The sequence below is a fragment of the Macaca fascicularis genome, chromosome 14 (assembly GCF_037993035.2).
Source record: "Macaca fascicularis isolate 582-1 chromosome 14, T2T-MFA8v1.1".
In the NCBI taxonomy this organism is placed as follows: domain Eukaryota; kingdom Metazoa; phylum Chordata; class Mammalia; order Primates; family Cercopithecidae; genus Macaca; species Macaca fascicularis.
In genome coordinates this window covers 1,612,631-1,635,673 of record NC_088388.1, presented here as the reverse complement: position 1 = coordinate 1,635,673, position 23,043 = coordinate 1,612,631, and the positions used below count along the sequence as shown (strand labels likewise).

Below are 23,043 nucleotides of genomic sequence, written 5' to 3'. Positions count from 1 at the left end.
TCTCGCCAACACAGTCCGGGGCCAAAGGAGCTGGCCACGAGAGGACATGGCCTACGAGAGCATTTTATGAAGTCCAGTAACAGGCAAAACTGGTGTCTGATGGGAAAATTCAAGCTTGTGGTTACTCTTGGTGGAGAGTGGGTGACAATTCGAAATGGGTGCCTCTGGGGTGCTGGAATGTTCTATTTCTTGCTCTGAGGGCCAGTTCTAGGAGGGTGCTCAGCTTTCGTGGAAATATATTGAGTTCTACATGGATACCTTGTCCACTTTTCTATAGTTTTATTTTAATACAATGTGGCAACAGCAGCAAGGGACCCTCTTTCCTGGGGGCACCTCTATTCCGCAGCCGTCACCCCACCTGACCCTTCACTCTGAAACGTGACAGAGCATATTTCTGCTGTACACTGCGCTGCTCCCTCCTCCAGGCGATGAAGCCTATGTGTCCCCTCTTTCCCTTTTTGCTCTGACTGCTAGGGAGCTCATATTAAAGGCTGGGCTCTCTGGTTGTCCTTTTCCTGGATCTGGATGCCATGATATTGATGCCTCTTCTACCCTTTCTGTCCTTTTTTGGGTGGTTTCGCTCCTGGAGAACTTTCACTCTAACATAATCCACACTGTTTGGATGAGCCAGCTGGCATCAGGCCTTGGGGACAAAGTGACATTGGTTGAGATTCTGGCTCTGTGGCTTTCACTTCTGTAACTGGGATTGAGGATGCAAAGCATCAAACTCAGAGCTGGCAACATGACATGGACTCCGTGAGTCCTTCTCTCTCCTTCTGGCAGTGGCTGGGTCGCCTTCTAGTCCCCCCGTCAGAGGGCACAGTCCCTTCCAGGGCCTCTCCTTTGGGTAGCAGCTCTGAGCTCCAACCATCCACTGTGCAGAACAAAGACTTGTCTTCTGCGTTGCACCCTCCCACGTAGCTCTTAAAAGTGCGATGATAGGCCGGGCGCGGTGGCTCACGCCTGTAATCCCAGCACTTTGGGAGGCCGAGACGGGCGGATCACGAGGTCAGGAGATCGAGACCATCCTGGCTAACACGGTGAAACCCCGTCTCTACTAAAAAATACAAAAAACTAGCCGGGCGAGGTGGCGGGCGCCTGTAGTCCCAACTACTCGGGAGGCGGAGGCAGGAGAATGGCGTGAACCCGGGAGGCGGAGCTTGCAGTGAGCTGAGATCCGGCCACTGCACTCCAGCCTGGGTGACAGCGCGAGACTCCGTCTCAAAAAAAAAAAAAAAAAGTGCGATGATTATTTTTGAATCATAATGCATCCATGGACACACTGGAAGCTCTGGATTAGACCTGAATGGAGTGGTCAGCAGGGAGAGCTCCTGGCCAAGGATGGCCAGGCAGAAAGATGAGAGGCGGGTCCCCAGGGCCACTGAGTCACCGACAGCCTGGGGCTCAGGGGCTGAGGGGAGAGACCGTCAGGAAGGACTGGCAAAGCAGCCATGCTGGGGCCTCAGGAAAAGGCACTACTGACTGGCCAAGGTCCTCCCTGGGGCCTGCCCTGCACTGCCTCCGCCCCCACATTTGCTGTCAGAGCCGTGGTGAGACGGGGCCTGAGATAGGAGGTATCTTCCTGGTGATGTCCTGAGTGTGGCTCCTAAGAGGAGAGCGGTCTCTGGCCAGATGTTCCATTGTGGTTATGAGCAGCATTTGCAGTCAGACAGGGAGGTTAGAATCGCACCTGTGCCACCTGTGTCTGGGGCCACGCCCAGGCGTATGCTGACTCTGCACCTCAGTCACGGCTGCTATGGGAGGCAAGAAAAAGGACACACACCTTGTGGTTCCCTGGAGGACTGGATAGACTGGCTCCACCCAGGACCTGAGCTGCAGGTGAGGGTTCTGAGTCCCTGTCAGCTGCGAGCACCTGGGATGCAGGAGGAGCTCAGTAAACACACATTCAGTGACGGGCAGTGAACGGGCCGACTCTACAGGCAGATTTCCCTCAGACAAGAGCTGCAGGGAAAGAGACACAGTGGTAGGCCGTGCTTGTTACTTTGCGGTGTGTTCCTTCAGGACCTAGTTTATTCAGAGTTTTTGGCATGAAGGGATGTCGGCCGGGTGTGGTGGCTCACGCCTATAATCCCAGCACTTTGGGAGAGCAAGGCAGGCAGATCACTTGAGGTCAGGAGTTCGAGACCAGCCTGGCCAACGTGGTGAAACCCTGTCTCTACTAAAAATACAAAAATTAGCCGGGCATGGTGGTGGAAACCTGTAATCCCAGCTACTCGGGAAGCTGAGGCAGGAGAATCACTCGAACCTGGGAGACGGACTTTGCAGTGAGCTGAGATCACACCACTGCACTCCAGCCTGGGCAACAGAGTGAGACTCCACCTCAAAAAAATAAAATATAAAATGAAGTGATGTTGAATTTTATCAAAAGCCTTTTCTGCATCTATTGAGATGATCATGTGGCTTTTGTCTTTAGTTCTGTTTATGTAATGAATCACATTTATTGATTTGTGTAGGTTGAACCAACGTTGCATCCTAGGGGTAAGGCCTACTTGACTGTGGTGGATAAGCTTTTTGATGTGTTGCTGGATTCATAAATCATTCTATCATAAAGACACATGCACACATATGTTTATTACAGCCCAATTCACAGTAGCAAAAACAAGGAATCAACCAAAATGCCCATCAACTGTAGACTGGATAAAGAAAATGTGGTACATATACACCATGGAATACTAGGCAGCCATAACAAAGAATGAGATCATGTCATTGGCAGGAACATGGATGGAACTGGAGGCTATTATCCTTAGCAAACTAACTCAGGAACAGAAAACCAAATACTGGACATACTTACAAGTGGGAGCAAAATGATGACAACACATGGACACACAGAGGGGAGCAACACACAGGGGCCTATCAGAGGGTGGATGGTGGGAGGAGGGAGAGGAACAGGAAAAATAACTAATGGGTACTTGGTTTAGTGCCTGGGTGATGAAATAATCTGTACGACACATCCCCAGGACATGAGTTTACCTACGTAACAGACCTGCACATGCTCCTCTGAACCTAAAATAAAAGTTTTTTTTTTTTTTGAAAGCTGCAGTGAGAGCAAGTCTTGCGGGTGGGAAATGTGTTTATTTAAAGTGTCTCAGGTCCTGGTGACCCTTAACTGAGAGAGAAGCCACAAGAGTGGCCACCTCCTGGGGAGGAAGGTTTGGAGCCTTTTGGGGTTGGGGGCAGATCTCCACTGCCTCCCCGACCTGCCGCTGCTCTGGAGAAGGAGGACAGGAGGAGTCATGGACAGGGAGGGCCCTGTCCCAGCAGGACCTGGCAAGGGGCTTGTCAGAGGAGATTGCAGGGCTCTGGGAACTGGGAGGGTGCTGGGCATCAGGAGAGAGGAAGAGAGTTCTCATGAAGAATGACTGGAAAAGGTCAGCACAGGCCAAGAACCTGGAGTCATCACCTTCCACAAAATTCAGGGGACACAACTTCTAGAGCTGTGGGACAGACAGGACTGAAATGCAGTGCTGGTCACTTCTTGGGTAGTGTGGACATGCTGGACTCACCTGAGATCCAAAGTCACACCCTCAGATCTTGCACTGGCAGCACACGGGGACACAGCAGCTAGACTGGGAACAGCAGGGTTTGCAGCAGGTGGACTGGCAGCAGGATGACCCACAGCCTGAGGAGCAGCAGGGCTTGCAGCAGCTGGACTGGCAGCAGCCACAAGATCCACAGCCCCCTTTGGAGCCCCCACAAGAACTGCAACCCCCCTTGCTGCTCCCACAGGAGCCACAGCCCCCCTTGGAACCCCCACAGGAGCCACAGCTGGAGCAGGAACAGGCTGGCACACAGCAGCACACGGGCTTGCAGCAGCAGACAGGCACACAGCAGCCGGAGCCACAGCCCCCACAGCCAGAGCCACAGCCCCCACAGCCGGAGCCACAGCCCCCACAGCCAGAGCCACAGCCCCCACAGCTGGAGCCACAGCCCCCACAGCCGGAGCCACAGCCTCCAGAGCAGCCACAGCAGCCCATGGTTCTGGTGGGTTGAGGGTGGAGCAGGTAGAGGAGCAGGTGAGAGGGAGGTGTGCAGGTGTGGAGCTTCCTGAGCCTGGGCCCTTTATATGCCTGCCCAGGGTCAGGAGTGATGCTGGACACACAGTCATTTCCTGGTTCCTGTTTATGCCATTTCCATAGGGAAACTGTTTGTTTGCTTTATCTTAAAATACCTTAAAACAAACTCAGGTGTATATAGTTTTGCACTTTTTCTTTAGTTCATGATTTTCCTCACATGTTCTCTGAAAAATGACAAGACCCCTGTCCTTCTGTGCCAGTGAGGGCAACGGGAACGGGGACTTGGCTTTGATGCTGTGCTCATCCTTGCTACCAGTGTTCATTTCCTGGGGCTGCCATAACAAATGGCCCCCAACTGGAGCCTTAACATGGACATTGATGCCTCGCAGTTCAGGCAGACGGAAGTTCAAGATCAAGTTCTCCGTGGGACACGCACTCTCTGAAGGCTCCAGGGGAGGATTCTTTCTGCATCTTCCAGCTTCTGATGGTGGCCAGACATTCTTCGCTTGTGGCTGCATCCTTCGTCTCTGCCTCTATCCTCAAGTGGTCTTCTCCACTGAGTGTCTGTGTCTCACCTCCTCCCCTCCTTTCTCTTACGGGGACACCAGACATTGGATCAGGGCCCACCCTACTCCAGTATAACCTCATCTTAACTTGATTACATCTGCAAAGACCCAGTGTCCAAATAAGGTCACATTCAGAGTTTCCAGGTGGACAGGAATGAGGGGATCCTATTCAACCCATGCCTGTGCTGATGCTGATGCTAATGCTGACTGATGCTGCCTTGACTCCAAAAGTCCCAGGGAAAGTTTACGGAAGGCACAGGGAGACCATGCATGGAGTCACCGTAGAGCAGGTGATCCCATCCTGGGCCATCACCCATGGGCAGAACAAGATGAAACCCAGGATCTCATAAGATCCAGGATGAGGAAAGGATTCAGGATCAGAATAGGACTCAGGATCAGGGCAGTTTCGGGACAGGACTCAGAAACAGGGCAGGACCCAGGATCAAGACAGGACCTGGGATCAAAACAGGACTCAGGAACAGAACAGGACTCAGGATCAGAACAGGACTCAGGATCAGGGCAGGACACAGGATCAAGACAGGACCCAGGATCAAAACAGGACTCAGGATCAGAATAGGACTCAGGATCAGAACAGGACTCAGGATCAGAACAGGACTCAGCATCAGGGCAGGTCTCAGGATCAGATCAGGGTAGGACCCAGGATCAAGACAGGACCCAGGATCAGGACAGGACTCAGGATCAGGGCAGGACTCAGGATCAGGGCAGGACACAGGATCAAGACAGGACCCAAGATCAAAATAGAACTCAGGATCAGAACAGGACTCAGGATCAGAACAGGACTCAGCATCAGGGCAGGTCTCAGGATCAGATCAGGGTAGGACCCAGGATCAGGACAGGACTCAGGATCAGGGCAGGTCTCAGGATCAGGACAGGACTCAGGATCAGGGCAGGTCTCAGGATCAGTACAGGACTCAGGATCAGGACAGGACTCAGGATCAGGGCAGGACCCAGGATCAGGCAGGACCCAGGATCAGGCAGGACCCAGGATCAGGGCACATCTCAGGATCAGGGCAGGTCTCAGGATCAGGACAGGACTCAGGATCAGGGCAGGACCCAGGATCAGGCAGGACCCAGGATCAGGCAGGACCCAGGATCAGGGCACATCTCAGGATCAGGACAGGACTCAGGATCAGGACAGATCTCAGGATACCTGGGTTCCTGCTGTCTTGGTTGGAAAGTGGGGGCCTGAGTGCATACCCAGGAATCATGACCCTGCAGAGTCATTTCTCTGGGACTGGATGACTCCAGGCTCAGTAGTTTGGGGCTTAGAGATGCTGTCGGTCAGCAGCCTGTGAGGCACCGAGGGCATACTCCAATGGACCAGCAGAGTTAGAGAAACAAAGGAAACGCCGTGTGGCAGCTCGGGAGCCCCTCACCTTTGGGCTTCACTGACAGAGGAGGACACAGGGATGGAAACTCTGAGAAAGTCACAGCTGTGGGAGGGTCCCAGTGCCCCACTCCACACACAGGATGATGGCCACCCACAGACCACAGGGCCTGTGGCTTGTATGCCCAGTCAGGTGACAATGCCATTCAGAAACTAGATCTCACGAGGTGCCCGGCTGCTGAGTCTCAGGCCAGGTCTGCCGTGAGTGTGGTGCCCCAGGCCTGGAACACTCTGGTGCCATCAGGACCCAATGCTGGGTGCACTCAGGAGCTGTGGGTCTGAAACAGCGGTCAGAGGTCACCGACATGTGGAGGAGGCACCTGGAGTGTGGAAGACAGAATCCCCAGGTACCAGGCTTGGCAGGAAGCTTTGCAGGACTGAGCAGGTGGGGAGGGAAGGCAGTGAGCACGGCTGCCGGAGGAGAGACGTGTCCTTGGAGGTGGGTCTCCAGGGCAGGGCAGGGCAGAGCACCAGCCTGGAGGTGTTTTGTGCACATGCTGGATACCTGGCAGCCATGGCGGCGTGGGCTTAGGACCGGCTCCCGAATTTTCAGGGCCCAAAGCAATGTCACAACGCAGGCTCCTTGTCCAAGCGTGGCAAAGGAATTCAAGACCATTGGAAACTCACACTGAGCAGGTTACTTCTCACTTGTGTGGTTGCTGCATCTACAACCCCCATTGCCATCCCGTGAGCCCGGAGGTTCTCAGGAATCAGTGCATTCTTGTGAAACACGTGGTTTTATTTTGAGGAGCGTTTCCAATTCTGCAATAGGGGTGTGCACGGCCTTGCTCTACTGGTCACTGTCCTGCTTCAGCTCTGGGTCTGAACGTGGCTCCACGTGGCTCCAGGGTCACTCCATCCACACCCAGGGACACCCACCCGGGCCACTTCCAAGCTCTACCCCGCCGTGTGCCTGGAGGACAATCGCCTGCGGACAGACCCGCCCGCCGCCCCAGCAGTCGTGTGACCTCAGGCAGTGCACAGCCTCCCTGGTCCTCAGTATCTTCATCTATAAAATGAGGAGCACTGACCACTTTGCAGAGCGGCTTTGGAGGCCAGAGGTCATGAAATGAAGTTGCGGGCCGCTGACCCACGGTTGTCATTTTAGCTCTCGGCTTCCTGACCCTGGGTTCTCGGTCTCCCCCTTTAGTCTCTCTTCCTCCCCGCAGCGCAGCGCCTCGTCCTCCGGGCCAGTGCGGCCCACGGCTGCGGGGAGCAGCGGCTGCAGGAGCGCAGCGGGCGGACCGAGCCGCGCAGATGAGCAGTCCTTGAGCGCCCCCTGGGGGCCGCGAGCTCCGAGCCTGTGGCCGAGGGCGGGGAGGCGCCTGCTGGGCTCTGCAGAGGTCAGAGGCAGGGACTTGGGGGTTGCCGGGGGCCCTGACACAGCCTGGCACGGAGGAGGCATCGCCCGGCCCCCCTCGGGGCTGTAGCTCAGAGCAGCCCTGGTGCCATGACCACCCTCCAAGCCCTGGCCCAAGTGAGCAGAGCCCTGGGCGTGGGGAGACCTTCCCTTCTGCCCCGTTCCCCTGCGTGTTGACCTCACAGAGCAGGAAGGGGGCCAGCAGGAACACGGGAGGGGGCGTGAACATGGGAAGGGAGCAAGGCCCTGGGGTCGGCTCACCTGCTGCTTGCCCTGTGCCAGCTGACCTGGGCCTCCCTCTGTCTCCGCCACATCCTCCCTGGCCTGTCTCCACCATGGCCTCCATCCCCAGGCACTGGCCCCTGGTCCCCAGGCTCTGGGTGTGGCAGCCCCTCGCTCAGGGCCACGGAGAGCGAAGGGAGGGCAGCTCCTGCCTCTGCTGTTTCTGGGTGGACTCCCTTTCCCTGTCCCCACGGTGGCAGCTCTGGTTTTCTCTGCACCTGAGTCCTTGTCCCCATCCCCCAGAAGCTTCCTGTGTCCGGGGAAGGGTCCTTCGTCCCTTGCGACTTTCTCCAAGTTACTATATATGCACTCGGAGCTTCCTTTTCTCACCTGCAGAACTGCAATGGGAGTAACAGGCCCTGCGGCCTGGGCCTGGGCTGGCCGAGAAGCGCCACCTGGTGGCAGGATCCTCCCCAGAGCACTGCCCCAGCCCCGGGGTCTGCAGCTCTCGGGGGGCCATGTCCCCGGCTGGTTCGGCGCCCAGGGACAGAACCCCAGACTCAACGTGTGCATTCTTTCCAATCACAATGACTTTGATGCTTTTGAAAAAACAAAAATTAAATTAAAAATTAAAAATTAAACAGCACATCCTTTAAGTTTTGTTCTGTGGGCTTCTCTTTCTGGGCAGGTGCCTAGCCCGCCCGTGCACACCATCAGAGCAACGCAACCAGACCCCAGCCTCGGCTCAGCCAGGGCCTCTAGGGAAGATGCCTGAAACCAAGCCCTCATTTCTAGTTGATAAAGCACGGCTTCCATTTCATGGCATGCACTGATGCTGGTTTAGAACGGCTCCCACCCTTCCCTCTCTTGGTAGCAGGTAGTGAGTAGCTGTGGCCCTCTGAGAACAGGACAGGGGCTCACACCTCTGAGCCATCTCCGTCCTGCTCCTCAGCCCTGGAGAGTGGAAGGGAGTGCATGGGAAAGTTGAAGGCTGCATGCTTAGGGCTGGCATGGCCAGGGGCACCCAAGGGAGGAGGGACATTTGAGAGCTAGGCTCTCAGGACCTGGGTGTCTGTGGCTTCCTGGGGATGCAGGGATGGGTGGAGTTGTGCCTGGCCGAAATCTCACCCTGCACTGTCACTCCAGCCCCTGCCCCTCCCCAGGGTGAGAGGCGGCCTTTGGCTTCCCACCTGCCCACAGGGCCTTGCCTGCCTGGGGCCCAGCAGGTGCTTCAGCTTAGCTCCATGAGCAATTTCCCTCCGCCTTCACCTGAACACACCAACGCCTTCACCTGAACACACAGGTGCACCCTGACTCTGCTTCCACGCCCCCTCCTCCAGCAGCTTAGGGTCGAGGAACAGAATCAGTTTTCAATGCATTTGATGACCTCTGAGGAAGTCTCCTTAGAAGATTGTGGCAGCATCCTGGGATGGGAAGGGGATGTTCCAAATGAGGTGAACCTGGGGAGGTGGCCTGAGCCTCTCTGGGCCTCAGCCTCTCTTTTCTTGCCGGCAGCATGGAATGAGTATTTCATTTTCTCCTGGGCCACTGGGAGACTCTGCCACTGTGAAGGCAAAATGCCTGGCACCAAGTGGGGCTTCTGTGACCGTGGCTCTCGCCGTAGGCTCACAGCTGCGGCCGCTGCTTCCTGGGCCTCTGTCCCTCTGTGAAGGTCTCTGCTGCTCCCCCTGTCTTTCAGACAGCGTCTTCTGTCTGGGTCGGGGTCTGGCCACACTGTCCCTGAGCTCTTCTTCTAAGCATCCCAGCAGGGAGCAGAAGTGAACCCACAGAAACCCCCATCCACTCTGGACATTGAGGCTGCCCCTGGGAGCTGGCAGATCCAGAACTCTGTAAGGCCTGCCCTAGGCATGGAGCTGGCTGGTAGCTCGAGGGTGTCAAGCCCTCCGGATCCCACCTACACAGGGGTTCCCTGGAAACGCCCATCCCTCCCACTCCGCACCCCAACCTGACCTCCTGAGGCAGTGGCTGCAGGGGCTCTGGGGGTTCGACCCCAGCAGTGAGATGGGCCATGGGGCTCAGGGGCCCTGGGTCGTGTGGGGCTCAGGTCTCAGGACAGACACCCTGGCCCTGGCCTTGGCAACAGCGCCCCTCTTGTTCCCTGGGGCATTGCTCTGCTGCTCGTCTCCTGTTTGCAGCCACCATTTATGTAGCACCGACTGTGTGCAGAGTCTGGGAAGGTGACACAGAGAAGAATAAGAAGAGAGAGTGGTCCTGCCCCAGGGGCGCAGAGCCGTCTGTGAGGGGCTGCAAAGCATGAGGAGGGGTCCACACCTGGTCCAGGGGCCTGTGCCTGTGCTCGGGGGATGTGCTGGACGGGGCACGTGGAACGGTGCCAGAGCTGACTTTTTTCTGGGAATGGGAAGAGTTTGTTATTTAGCTTGTTCCTTTCATCTATTTGCGTTGCAGAAGTAATCCCTAAATCCAACCCTTATCTAATCACTAGAAGAGTTACAGAGACAACCAAAGTGCTCTTTGATCCTTCCCCACATCCCAGTCATCTGGGAGCACCCAGGGAGTCACATGGGAAGGGCTGGGATCAGATCTGAGGGTCTAGCAGGGAGTGTCCAGGGCAGAGCCTTTGCCAGGGTGAGCAGTGTCCGGGGAGGGAAGGGCGCCAGGGACAGGGCACAGCTGGGCCCTGAGAAGCCCGGGGGAGGTTGGGCTGGGGAGGCCGAGGTGGGCAACATGGAGCTGGCTGACGTCTGAGCAGCCCACCAGACCCACCCACCCTCAGCCGCTGCCAGGAAAACCCGCCCAGGCCCCACTCAGAGCCACTGTGGAAGTGGGGGCTCCACCAAACCTGAGCCCCCAAAGGTGTTTCTCCAGGATCCCCTGCCAGCCCTACCTCCCACAGCCTGAGCACAGACTCCCGGATGCCCTACAGGACCACCCGCTCCCTCAGAGCCCTGCCCCACTCCCCACAGCCCTGACCCACTCCCCACAGCCCTGTCCCACTCCCCACAGCCCTGCCCCACTCCCCACAGCCCTGACCCACTCCCCACAGCCCTGTCCCACTCCCCACAGCCCTGTCCCACTCCCCACAGCCCTGACCCACTCCCCACAGCCCTGACCCACTCCCCACAGCCCTGTCCCACTCCCCACAGCCCTGTCCCACTCCCCACAGCCCTGACCCACTCCCCACAGCCCTGTCCCACTCCCCACAGCCCTGTCTCACTCCCCACAGCCCTGTCCCACTCCCCACAGCCCTGTCCCACTCCCCACAGCCCTGTCCCACTCCCCACAGCCCTGCCCCACTCCCCACAGCCCTGACCCACTCCCCACAGCCCTGTCCCACTCCCCACAGCCCTGTCCCACTCCCCACAGCCCTGACTCACTCCCCACAGCCCTGACCCACTCCCCACAGCCCTGTCCCACTCCCCACAGCCCTGTCCCACTCCCCACAGCCCTGACCCACTCCCCACAGCCCTGTCCCACTCCCCACAGCCCTGTCTCACTCCCCACAGCCCTGTCCCACTCCCCACAGCCCATGGCATCTGGCTGTACATGGAAGTGAGGAAGCTGCTGTCTCCCCCATAGAACGTTGCTCCCAGTCAGGGCTCACCCCCTGTGGGGCAGGGCTCAGAGGCTCCTGGTTCAAAGACCAGGGCCCTTGTCAATTGCAGCGTGAACAGCAGGGTACTTTGCCCCTGAGTCCCACAGCAGGGGTGGGGACCTTGTCATGGTGGGCCCAGGTGACAACACAGGGCCAGCGATTCTTCACCCGGCAGCCAACACGGCGGCAGATGACAAACATTGCAGCCCTTGGCAAACAAAAAGCACGCAGCAAACAGTGTGGCCAGTACAGAGACCCTCCCCTCCCCGGGGACCAGGCAGGGCAAGGTCGTCCCCCGAGATGGCCTGCACCCACCGGGCCGCCTGTGTGACCAGCCACAGAACTCACTCAGCATTGGCACCCACAGCCGGGACAGGCAGGGTGCTGGGCCCGTGGTTTCCTGCATCTGCTGATACCACCCAAAGCTGCCAGGCCATAACATGAAGTCATCTGTGCCAGGAAATCCTGAGCCTCGCCCACACCTGGCCCTGGGCCGTCCCTGCATGCCAAGGGGTTGTGGGACCTCGCAGGCCTGCAGGCAGGGGCGTGGGCGCTGGGCTGGGGTCCGAGTGTGCCCCTGCTCTAGGGCATGGCCGGCAGGTGGGGACAGGGAAAAGGAAGGAGCAGGATTCCTGCCTGGCTATGGCAGTCTTACCCCACGGAATCCAGGCTCCAACTGACCTCACCATTGTGCGGGTTAATTTTGATTCTTAAAACCTTCATCTAAAGACCTTTGCTTCCTGTAACACAGGCCTGGGTTTTCCCGAAAGTCGTGGGGACCTGGCCCGGCACGTGCTGCTCAGTGCGGGGACCTCACAGCCTGTTCTATGTGAGCCGGACAGGAAAGGCTCCACGGGCAAACTCACTCTCCGTGACAATCAGGAGGTTTCTGCTCCAGCCACAAGAAGGAGCTGGGGGAGCTCCTGAGGCCAGGAAGAGAACAGCCCTAATCCCATCCTTTCCCTCCTCAGCAGGGACCCCAGGGTCTGCTGTCCTGCCCCAACCCACACTTCAAAGAAGGAAGGACACCTGCCTGCCCCTGCTGCCTCACAGCCCGAAGCATGGTGAGCCTGGGGGACCCTCAGCAGAATCCTTTTGTAATGAAGAAAAACAAACTATTGTAAAATAGCAGAAAACAAGCTAATGGCCAAACAAATCCAAGCGGGGGAAAATACCTGTGAAATACAATGACAGAATATGCTCTCCTCAAAACCCAGGAAACGTTAAAATTAAGAATACACCAAACCTCACAAAACGGGGGCAAAATACAATGATGACCACATGTGTGAAAAATGGTCAATGGTAGAATTGAAAGAAATGCAAGGGAAACAAAAGATAAGGGGCCCTTTCCCAGCAAAGTGACAATGCCACAGCAGCCTCGCAGTCAGTCTGGCGGGACAAGAATGCTGGGCAGTGCTGGTTTGCAGGGAGGGGTCGACTTTTCTGGAAGCAGCCCAGCAAAGTGCCCCAAGAGCCATAAATTATTCCTGTGTTTGCAGCCACAGCCCCGAATGCAGGTCTAGCCACAGAAGCGCTGGAGAGTGGAGGCTGAGAGTGGCGCTGGTTGAAGATTTCTCACAGGAAACACAAGGCACGGCCTCCACGTGGCTCGAGGCCGTGAGAACCCTCGACTCAAACCATTGCACGTGGTGAGGAGGACGCGGGTCAGCCGCCTGAGCTGCACGATGATGATGCTGTCAGGGAAAGCGTCGGTGCCTATGTGGGAAAATAGGGGAACGAGAAACAAACGCTAAGCGTGTGGCTCTCGGCTCTGCTGCCCTGGAGGCCGTGGCTCATCTTTTCACCATGGACATGGGTCATTTTCATTTTAAAAAGTCTACTAATGATTCTAAGGAGACCACACAGAACCAAAAATTCTGAATAACCCCGTCTTCCTGTCTTCCATAAGGCAGGCTTTTCATTTTTGTACCTTTCTGGAAGGGCTGGATTCAGAGTCTGCGGGCCTGCGATGGAGGCGCCACCGTCTCACCAGGAGTCCACGGCCCCCGGTCTCTGTGTTCCCTGAACCTAAGATGAGGAACCCATGCCTTGTGGTTGACGAGGGCTGCTGGGGCACCTGCCCTCTCATCTGCATCCTGGAAGGCAGGAAGGAGCACAGAGGAAAAGACAAGCCTGCTCTGGCCAGCTCAGTGTGCGCCTTCCAGAAACAGGTAAACATGAAATTACCCTGTGAAGCCGCCATTCCGTTCCTAGATCTATCCCCAAAAGAAATCCAAGCAGAGACTCAAACACTTGCACAGCCCTTGCCACGGCCCGGATGTAGTTAGTGCCTCTGTTCCCAGCAAAACTCTTGTTGAAACAGGACCCCCAGTGTGGCAGCACAGGGAGATGGGGCCTGAGGGGAGGGAGACGTGCAGGTCGTGGGAGTGACTCCCTGGGGAGTGCCTGGTGCTGGGAGTGACTCTCCTCTTGTGATACGGGGTGAGTTCCCATGGGAATGGATTTGTTCCCATGAGCGGGGCTTGTTCTGAAGCCAACACATCCCTGGGCTTTATCTCTCTTCCCATGTCTGCTTCCCCTTTGACCTCCGCCAGCAGAAGCAGAAGGGCCATGCCATTGAACTTCTCAGCTGACAGAACCGTGAGCTTTATGAATTACCCCATCTCAGAGGTTGTTTTATGGCCACACAGAATGGACTCAGACCCCCGTGCTCATAGCCGTGTAGTCACAATAGCCCAAAGGTGGAAACAGCCAGCAGGTGAGGGGATGTGGAACGGGGCAGACACACACATCGGGGTCTCACTGAGCCTGGAAAAGGAGTGTGCTCTGACGCAAGCAGCAACACACCAACCTTCACAACCTCATGCCCAGTGAAGCCAGCCGGTCCCAATAGGACCAACGCGGTGACCCCACAGAGGGAAGGCCCCCAGAGGAGTCAGAGTCAAGAGAGGGACGACCGAATGGTGGTCAGCAGTGCCCGGGGGAGGGGCCGATGGGAGTGAGTGATTAGTCAGGACGGAGCTCCAGTTTCACCCGATGAAAACGTGCTGGAGCTGCATGGTGGTGACAGCGGCATAGCCGTGGGCATGTTCTCAATGCCACGGTTCTGTGCACTTCCCATGGCGATGATGGGAAATCTCATGTACCCGCATTTGACTACAGAGAGGAAGGAAGGAAGGGAGGGGGGAGGGAGGAGGGAGGGAAGGAAGGAGGAGGAAGGGAGAGAGGGAGCAGAGAAAGAAGGAAGGAAGGAAAGAAGGAAGGAAGGGAGGGAGGGAAGAAGGAACGAAGGGAGGGAAGAAGGAAGGAAGGACGAAATGGATGGAGGGAGGAGGGAGGGAAGGAGGGAGAGAGGGAGGGAGCAGAGAAGGAAGGGAGGGAGGAAGGGAGGGAGGGAGGGAGGGAGGGCAGAAACAAGTAAGGAAGAAATGAAGGAACGGAGGGAGGGGAGAGGGAGGGAGCGGGGAGGGAGGGAAGAAGGAAGGAAAGGAAGGAAGGAAGGAAGGAAGGAAGGAAGGAAGGAAGGAAGGAAGGAAGGAAGGAAGGAAGGAAGGAAGGAAGGAAGGAAGGAAGGAAGGAAGGAAGGAAGTGATGGGTTCGGGACCATTCTGTGCCTGTCTTTGCTGCTGGCCTGAGGAGCTGGATGGCATGTTGGGAGCAGTGGGAGCTGCTGAGGAGTCTGGTCCCGGAGGGAAGAGGCTGAACGTGCATGTCTGGAGTCACCATGGAGGGCAGAGCTCGAGGGAGCAGCAGGGTGTCCCGGGGAGAAGACGCCAGGGCTGGAATTAGAGGAACATCGAGGCTGATACTTAGAGGCGTCCGATACTCAGGGCCTGCCTGATGCGCTGCTCTCAGGCGGGATTTGGGGGTGAGAGAAGGATCAGTGCCCAAAGGACCACTGGGCCTGTGGCCTGTATGCCCAGTCAGGTGACGACGCCATTCAGAAACTAGATCTCATGGGGCTGCCCGGATGCTGAGTCTCAGGCCAGATCTGCAGTGAGTGCGGTGCCCCAGGCCTGGAACACTGGTGCCGCCATCGGGACCCAATGCTGGTGCACCCAGGGGCTCTGGGTCTGAAACAGAGGTCAGAGGTCACCGACATGTGGAGGAGGCCCCTGGAGTGTGGAAGACGGAAACTCCAGGTGTCAGGCTTGGCGGGAGGCTTTGCAGGACTGAGCAGGTGGGGAGGAAGGGCAGAGATTGTGGCTGCCGGAGGAGAGAGGGCACGGGGGGTGGCTCGGCCTGACGAGGCTGCTTGAAGGAGACACCCTTGGAAACTGACAGGGCTGTGGGCACTCCTGGGAGCAGGAGGAGGGTGGCCTGTCCTGAACAGCCCAGGCTCTCTGGGCTGTGTGGCCCCAGATCCCCGAGCCCAGAGGGAGGTGAGGGTAAGAAAGCCTGGACCAGGCAGGACGCAGCCCCCAGGGCCCCTGCTGGGAAGAGGTCAGAAGCTCCCATGGACTCAGAAAGCAACTGAGGACGGAGCTGCTCTCTGCATCTCCAGGGAGGACAAAGGAGGCCGTGGCAGCAAGGGGACAGGGCAGAGGGGAAGGCCGGCAGGTGGATGTTGGCAGCTGCAGATTCCCATCCAGTATCCTGGAGGAGGAAACCCAGGGTTGAGTCCTAGGAGACCCAGGCAGCCTGGTCAGCCTGGAGGCTGACAGTGGGCCCAGGAGATCTGGGAAGGACATCAGTGTCTCCACAAAGAACAGCAGGGTCTCAGACCCCAGCAGCCGCAGCTCCCAGGGCTGGGGCTGCAGCCTTGAGAGCCGCCACAGCAGCCCATTGGTCTGGCGGGTCAAAGGTGGAGGCTGTCAGAGGGGCAGTGCAGGGGCTGTTGGGGTGAAGTCCCCTGTAGCGGGACCACCCATCCTGCTGTGACTCTGCCCTCCTGGACCCCCTGCCCTCCTGGATCCCCTGCCCTCCTGGATCCCCTGCCCTCCTGGACCCCCTGCCTTCCTGCACCCCCTGCCCTCCTGGACCCCTGTCTGTGGCCCCTGCTCCTCTCCTTCCCTGACACACGACTGGGTCCCCGATCTGTAGCCGGGGTCTGAGCACCTGGGGCCCTGTGGGCCTCTCGGTGTCTGGGGACAATCACAGGTTCCCGTGCCCACGCCCAGCCTCTGCTTCCAGAACACACTAGAGGGTCCCAGCATCCTGATGACTCCACTGTCCCCGCGATGGTTTTCAGGGATGGAGAAGGCTCCCTGTCCTCCACAGGAACCCTGCAGCAGGGCTGACGGCCTGTGTACCCCACCACTCGCCCAGGGGCCCCAGACCCTCCCCCATCTCCACCGCTAACCCAGGCCCAGGCTGCCCACCCGGGCCCAGGCCGTGAGCTGCCGTCCCCAGATGGGGCCGCCCTTGGCTGGCCTAGCTCACTCCGTGTCACAGATATTCCCACAGAGACCCCAGCGAGACCTGCAGAACATTACAGCAAAATGAAGGAGAGCCAGAGGAAGAGGCAGATGTGCTGGCCTGTAAACAGTCTGATTTCCAATGTAAACCAGATTCAGGCCACGACATCAGGTAAACATCTGCATCACAGCCCCGGGGCCCCACCGCCCGGGAGGCCCCGGGGTCCACACGGCCGACTCTGGGACCCGTCACGGTGACCGCTGAGACATTTCGCAATTAGGCAGAATTGATCCTTGCATTCCTTCCCTAAATCCCACATCTCTGCAATTTCACTTCTTCTCAAAAATGAAAACATTTGGCAATTAGCTGATCCAAGTGAAAAAGGTAGAGAATGTGCTCTCAACTGGAAAATGCCAATTAAGGAAGCAGCTCTGACTTCCCACCCGCCCTGGCTAAGCTGGGAGCTTATCTTCCCCGAGAGGAATCTGCTGGGATAAGGGGGCTTGGGAAACATCGAGGGCAGGGCTGCCTCCTCAGCTTCCTCTGAGAACGGATTAGCCATGGCCTTGCACCAGCGTGGCCTGGGTGCCGCACGGGGTGGCGGGGTCGGCAGAGCTGGGCCTGGCTCTGGCATTGGGACTTGGGGTGGTGGGACCCAGTGGGCCACCCTCTTGTGGACAGTACTGAGGGCAGTGACATAGGCAGCGAGTGCTGGTGTCTGTCCCTCCAGCTGGCCGGGCTCCCCACTCGGCTCCTGCAGCCCTGGACCTCAGGGCCCATTTGGGGTGCAAGGGGGCTCTTGGCCATTTTGCCTGCAGGGCCCTACCTTGGATCTTAGGAGCTTCTGTCCCTTGCCCTCCCTTGTCCAGGTCAGTGTCTCCCCCGTGGGAATCCTCTGTGGCCCCATCCTCTGGACAGTGTGGGTCGGGTCACTGGCTATTTCGTGATGGGTGTGTGGGCTCATCCCTCAGTGCTGAGAAGCCGAGAACACTATGGAACCGCTTTTCAGGCTCCGTGTCTGTCACCCCCTCTAGAGACTTGATTGCAGGGAACATGCTGGGCCGGCCTAGCTGCACCCCTTCTCTGCAGATGGCTCGGGGGACCCAGACCTGCTGGCCCCTGTGGTGGTGCAACCCAGAGGCTGTGAATCAGTTTACACAGTTCAGTGGCTGAAGAAAAGTCATAGGACAAATTGTACTTGGTTGCGCAAAATACTGATATGAAATTCACATTTTGTACTGAAGGAAACGCCAGATGAATTGAACTCACGTTCAGTTTTTATTTCTCATTTCTTCCGCCTCAGTCTCTTCTCATGTGCACGACCTCACAGGGCTGTCACAAGGCCTGCTGGGCACATGCAGCTCATAGAAAAGTAATGGCTTCCTCCTCGCCCCCTCACCTCCCTCCTTCCCCTCTCCCCCTCACTTTGGAGCATGCAGGCTGATTGTGGAGACATCTCCCAGCCAGGATGTGTCAACAGGGAATGTGCTGGGGACAGCAGGAGTTCACAGCCACCCCCGCAGGCGCCTTCCTGGAGCACGTCCACAGGCCATATGCAGCTGCATCCCCCCACGACAGCAGGGACAAGTTCCTTCCAGAGGACCTGGGTGGCCCCCAGAGCTGCAGCATTTATGATCCAGTCCTTTGCAGAACGCAAGGGACAGACACATGAACCCTGACCCAGGTTCTTGTGCAGAAATGTTCTCTCTTCAGAATAGAAAGGTATGAGTCTCAGGGCTGGGTCTCTGCAAAGCAGCCATCGGCCTTTCAGGTGGAAACCATGGAGCCCTCAGAGGCTGCGTCTTCCAAGGAGCTGGGAGACGTGCATCTGCCTCTTTTTAAATGCAATGACTATTGCAGTGCATAGAATCAGAGACATGTATCCACGCGTACAAATGAGTCTGTAAACATGATCAAGGTGTGATTTTTGTATGACAATGCAGTTGGATCAGAAATAAGGGAGTGCGGGCCGGGCGCGGCGGCTCACGCCTGTAATCCCGGCACTTTGCGTGGTCGAGGCAGGCAGATCACTTGAGGTCAGGAGTTCGAGACCAGCCTGGGCAACATGATGAAACCCCATCTCTACTGAAAACACAAAAATTAGCTGGGCGTGGTGGTGGGTGCCTGTAGTTCCAGCTGCTTGGGAGGCTGACGTGGGAGGATCACTTGAGCCCAGGAGGCAGAGGCTGCAGTGAGCAGAGATGGCACCGCTGAACTCCAGCCTGGGCAACAGAGCGAGACTCCATCTCAAAAAAACAAATAAATAAAAAAGAAAGAAAAGAAGAAATAGTGGAGTTGCTGTGGTCACTCTGGGAAAAGAGGAGGGACCCCCCCCAAAGGTGGTTTCTCCATCAACCCTGATGATGCCCCACACACCAGGAAGAGATGAAAGGGTCTGGTGCTTACCTAGCTCGGCATCCACGGGGTGCAGGTGGTTTCAGGAAGGGAGCTGGCGTGGGGCTGTTATTATGCCTCGGGGATGGGGTGATGGCCTCACATGGGCAGGAGGCTGCAGGGCTTGAGCCTTTCACTGGCACCAAAGGCACCTGCCCTGCTGTGGAGCACACGGGAAGAGGGATGGGTGAGGCGTCAAAGCAGTGAGCCGTCAAACATCATAAAAACAGAGTCAGGCTCTTTATTGCAGGAAGCAATTTATTTGTGGCTTTCTGTGCAGAGAGCAGGGGGGATTTGAGGTGGGCTTTGTAGAGTGAGGGAGTTCACCAGATTGACAGTGTGGGGTGGATCACCCCTGTGCAAAGCGCAGCCATTTCCACGTTGCCCCTGAGAGAATGTTTTCCTGGGATCTCCAGCGTTGAGATTTAAAAATTATCATGTTCATAGTTTGATGATAAAACAGTAATTTTTAGGAAGGCAGAGGACCTGCCTGCTTTTCCTGATAAGACCTCGTTCCATTGCCCTAGGTCAGGCATGGATTATTAACTCTCAGGGTTGTGGGGGACCGGCAGCCACAGATGTGGAGCCCTGGGGAACAGGCGACAGCCTCCTCTGCCTACGGTGCTTTGTCCTGCAGTGACTTGATACCCGCAAGAACGGACGCTAATTCTCAATGTCGGCATGAAATCCCGGCTGACACATGCTGCCCAGGAGACGTCTCCACAATCAGCCCGCCTGCTGGAGAGGGGAAGGAGGGAAGTGAGGGTGCAAGGAGGGAAGTGAGGGTGCTCCCTTCTCCATAAGCTGCGTGTGCCCAGCACGCCTCATGACAACCCTGTGAGGTGAGAGGAGACTGAGGCGCGAGAAATGAGAAGCTTGCCCAAGTCACGCGGCTGAAGCACAGAGCCAGGGTCTGGCGCTCTGAGAGGTCCTGGGTGCATTGGATGCTGTGCACGTACATCAGCAGAGAGGCAGGATGTTGTCATCTCCCTTTGGAGCCAGTAACATTTTCTGCTGCCAGCAAGGAAAGAACATTGGATCACGCGCCTCCACGCAGGCAGGGGCCTTTGGTTGCGCTGATCCCGAGCCCAGCCCTCTCGTGGTCTGTGCTGACGCCAGGGCCTCTTGTTGGAAAGCCTCATGTTCCACGTTTCCCCTCCACGGGGAGGATGCTGAACTCTCTACCTGTAATTCTGGCCTCAGAGCAGCTGTTTTCTGCCTGGTTTCTCAACCCCAGCCATGCACAGTGGAGGTGTCAGCAAACCCCTGGAGAGAAAGTCCGGTGGACACAGGGCTCCTTTCTCTGAGGTTCCCTTTCCCTGGGATCACAGTAGCTGTGTCAGGGTCTCCAGGAGGTGCATAGAGTGAGAAGGAGATTTATTACAAGGTGGGGACTCATGGGGTAATGGAGGCAGTGAGTCCAGCATCTGCAGTGTGGGCAATGTGGGTAGCGTGGGCAGTGTGGGTAGCGTGGGCAGTGTGCGCAGTGTGGGCAGTGTGGGTAGCGTGGGCAGTGTGGCTAGTGTGGGCAGTGTGGGCAGTGTGGGTAGCGTGGGCAGTGTGGGCAGTGTGGGTAGCGTGGGCAGTGTGGGTAGCGTGGGTAGCGTGGGCAGTGTGGGCAGTGTGGGCAGTGTGGGTAGCGTGGGCAGTGTGGCTAGTGTGGGCAGTGTGGGCAGTGTGGGTAGCATGGGCAGTGTGGGCAGTGTGGGTAGCGTGGGCAGTGTGGGTAGCGTGGGCAGTGTGGGCAGTGTGGGTAGCGTGGGCAGTGTGGGTAGCGTGGGTAGCGTGGGCAGTGTGGGCAGTGTGGGCAGTGTGGGTAGCGTGGGCAGTGTGGGTAGCGTGGGCAGTGTGGGCAGTGTGGGTAGCGTGGGCAGTGTGGGTAGCGTGGGCAGTGTGGGCAGTGTGGGCAGCGTGGGCAGTGTGGGCAGTGTGGGTAGCGTGGGCAGTGTGGGCAGTGTGGGTAGCGTGGGCAGTGTGGGTAGCGTGGGCAGTGTGGGTAGCGTGGGCAGTGTGGGCAGTGTGGGCAGTGTGGGCAGTGTGGGCAGTGTGGGTTGGCCGGCTGCAGACCCAGGGGAGCCTGTGGAGCAGATGAAGCCCAAGGCCGTCTGCTGGAGAGTCTCTCTTGCTTGGGAAGGTTGGCTTTCCCTTGTATTCAAGACTTTAACTGCTCGGAGGAGGCCACCCACATTACAGAAGGCAACATGCTTCACCCTAAGTTCATCCATTTAAAAGTTAACCTCAGGGCCGGGCGCGGTGGCTCACGCCTATAATCCCAACACTTTGGGAGGTCGAGGCAGGCGGGTCACCAGAGGTCAGGAGTTTGAGACCAGCCTGGCCAACATGGGGAAACCCCGTCTCTACTAAAAACACAAAAAATTAGCCGGGCGCGGTGGCACATGCCTGTAACACCAGCTACTTGGGAGACTGAGGCACAAGAATCACTTGAACCCAGGAGGTAGAGGTGGAGGCTGCAGGGAGCTGAGATCACACTACTGCACTCCAGCCTGGGCAACACAGCCAGACTCCATGTCAAAAAAAAAAAAGAGTTAATCTCATCTAAAAACACTTTCCAAATTGACACATAAAATTAATCATCACAAGAGAGCTGACATTCATTTTTTGATATTCAAAATAGAATCTTGCAACAAGACAGTGAGCTGGAAAGCCAGGCTTGTCTAGAGAGGCAGACAGAGAGAAAGACAGAAACAGAGAGAAAGAGAGAGAGAGGACTTTCTCAGTGCCTTCATCCCATCCAGAAGCAAACCTGGGAGACTTCACCCATGGCTGCTGTGAGCATTCATGGACAAGTTTTTGTACGGCCAAAAGGTTTCATTTCTCTTGCTAAATACCTAGGTGTAGAATTGGTCATTTAAGAAACCACTAAACTGTTTTTCAAAGTGGTTGCATGGTTTAAAATCCCCTCCTCATATTGTATATTTTGTTCTGCTGACCTGTTTTTCTCTCTTGACACCAATCCCCTTCTGTCCTCATGACTGTAGTTTTACGGCGAGTCTTGAAATCACACGTCTTTAGTCTTCCAACATTTTTCTCTTTTTCAAGATTCTTTTGGTTATTCTAGGTCCTCTGCATTTCCTTATATTTTTTGTACGCAACATGGTAATTTCTGTTAAGAGAAAAAAGTACTGAGATTCTGATTGCAATTGTACTGAATTCATCAACCCATGTGGGAAGATGTGGCATCCTGTCAATCAAGAGTTTGGCCCTTGAATGTGGTGTGGCCTCCATTTATTTCATTCACCTTGACTTTCTCCCAGCCGTGCCCTTAGCATACCTTGTACATCTTTTGTGAGATTTATTCGTAAGGATTCATGTTTTCTCTGTAATTTTAAATGACATTTGAGTTCAATTTCTGCTGTAATACAGAAATGCAATTGATTTTTAGTGGCCTCATGGAGATAAAATTCACGTATCACACACTTCACCCTCTCAAAGTACGCAATTCGGTGGTTTTTAGTATATTCACAGAGTTGTCCAATGCTCTAACCATCATCACAATGTAATTCTAGAACATTTTTATCACCCCAAAGAAGCCGTACCCATTGCAGTCACTCCCTACTCCTCCCGCTGAGCTCCTCCGCCGGCCTTGGTCACCACTGATCTCTCCTCGCTCTGCGGCTTTGCCTCTGCTGAATACAAATCGAGTTCTGCTGTGTTCATCCTTCTGTGTCTGGCCTCTTTCTCTCAGGGCAAGGTTTCAAGGTTCATGCATGTCATGGTGACCAGAACTTAATTTCTTTTTATAGCTGAGAAATACCCCATTGTGTGGCTAGTCTGTATTTTGTGAATCCATTTATTGGTGCTGGGACACATGGGCTGCCCTACCATGTGGCTGTTAGAACAATACCATTGTGGACATTTGTGTACACGTTTTTGGGTGGACACGTTTTCATTTTTCTTGGGTGGAGTAGAATTGCTAAATCATAGGATAAATTTATGTTTAACATTTTGAGGAACTGCCAAACTATTCTCCAAGGCGATTAAATCATGTTGTGTTCCCGCCAACAACATAGGAGTGTTCGAACTCATCCACGTCCTCACTAACACGGATCATCGGCCTCACTGACGCTGTTCCAGAGACAGTGTGGAACGATGCCTCACTGTGAGTTTGTTCTGTGCTTCCCTGATGAGTAGTGACATCCCACACC

General features: G+C 56.3%; 2 long non-coding RNA genes and 1 pseudogene across 2 annotated transcripts; 2 read left to right on the top strand and 1 right to left on the bottom strand.

Annotated features, from left to right (window-relative positions):
* Nucleotides 1-11,672: 11,672 nt before the first annotated feature.
* On the top strand, nucleotides 11,673-14,364 carry LOC141408418 (uncharacterized). The gene is made up of 3 exons (XR_012422900.1): nucleotides 11,673-12,228; nucleotides 12,664-13,335; nucleotides 13,720-14,364. It is a non-coding gene; the product is annotated as an uncharacterized lncRNA (long non-coding RNA).
* Nucleotides 14,365-14,965: 601 nt separating this feature from the next.
* On the top strand, nucleotides 14,966-16,506 carry LOC123568864 (uncharacterized; annotated as a pseudogene).
* A 1,236-nt stretch (nucleotides 16,507-17,742) lies between these two features.
* Nucleotides 17,743-22,610, bottom strand: LOC141406944 (uncharacterized). The gene is made up of 4 exons (XR_012422898.1): nucleotides 22,435-22,610; nucleotides 21,829-22,001; nucleotides 18,890-19,615; nucleotides 17,743-18,729 (listed from the first exon to the last, which is right to left on the bottom strand). It is a non-coding gene; the product is annotated as an uncharacterized lncRNA (long non-coding RNA).
* Between the last annotated feature and the right edge of the window lie 433 nt (nucleotides 22,611-23,043).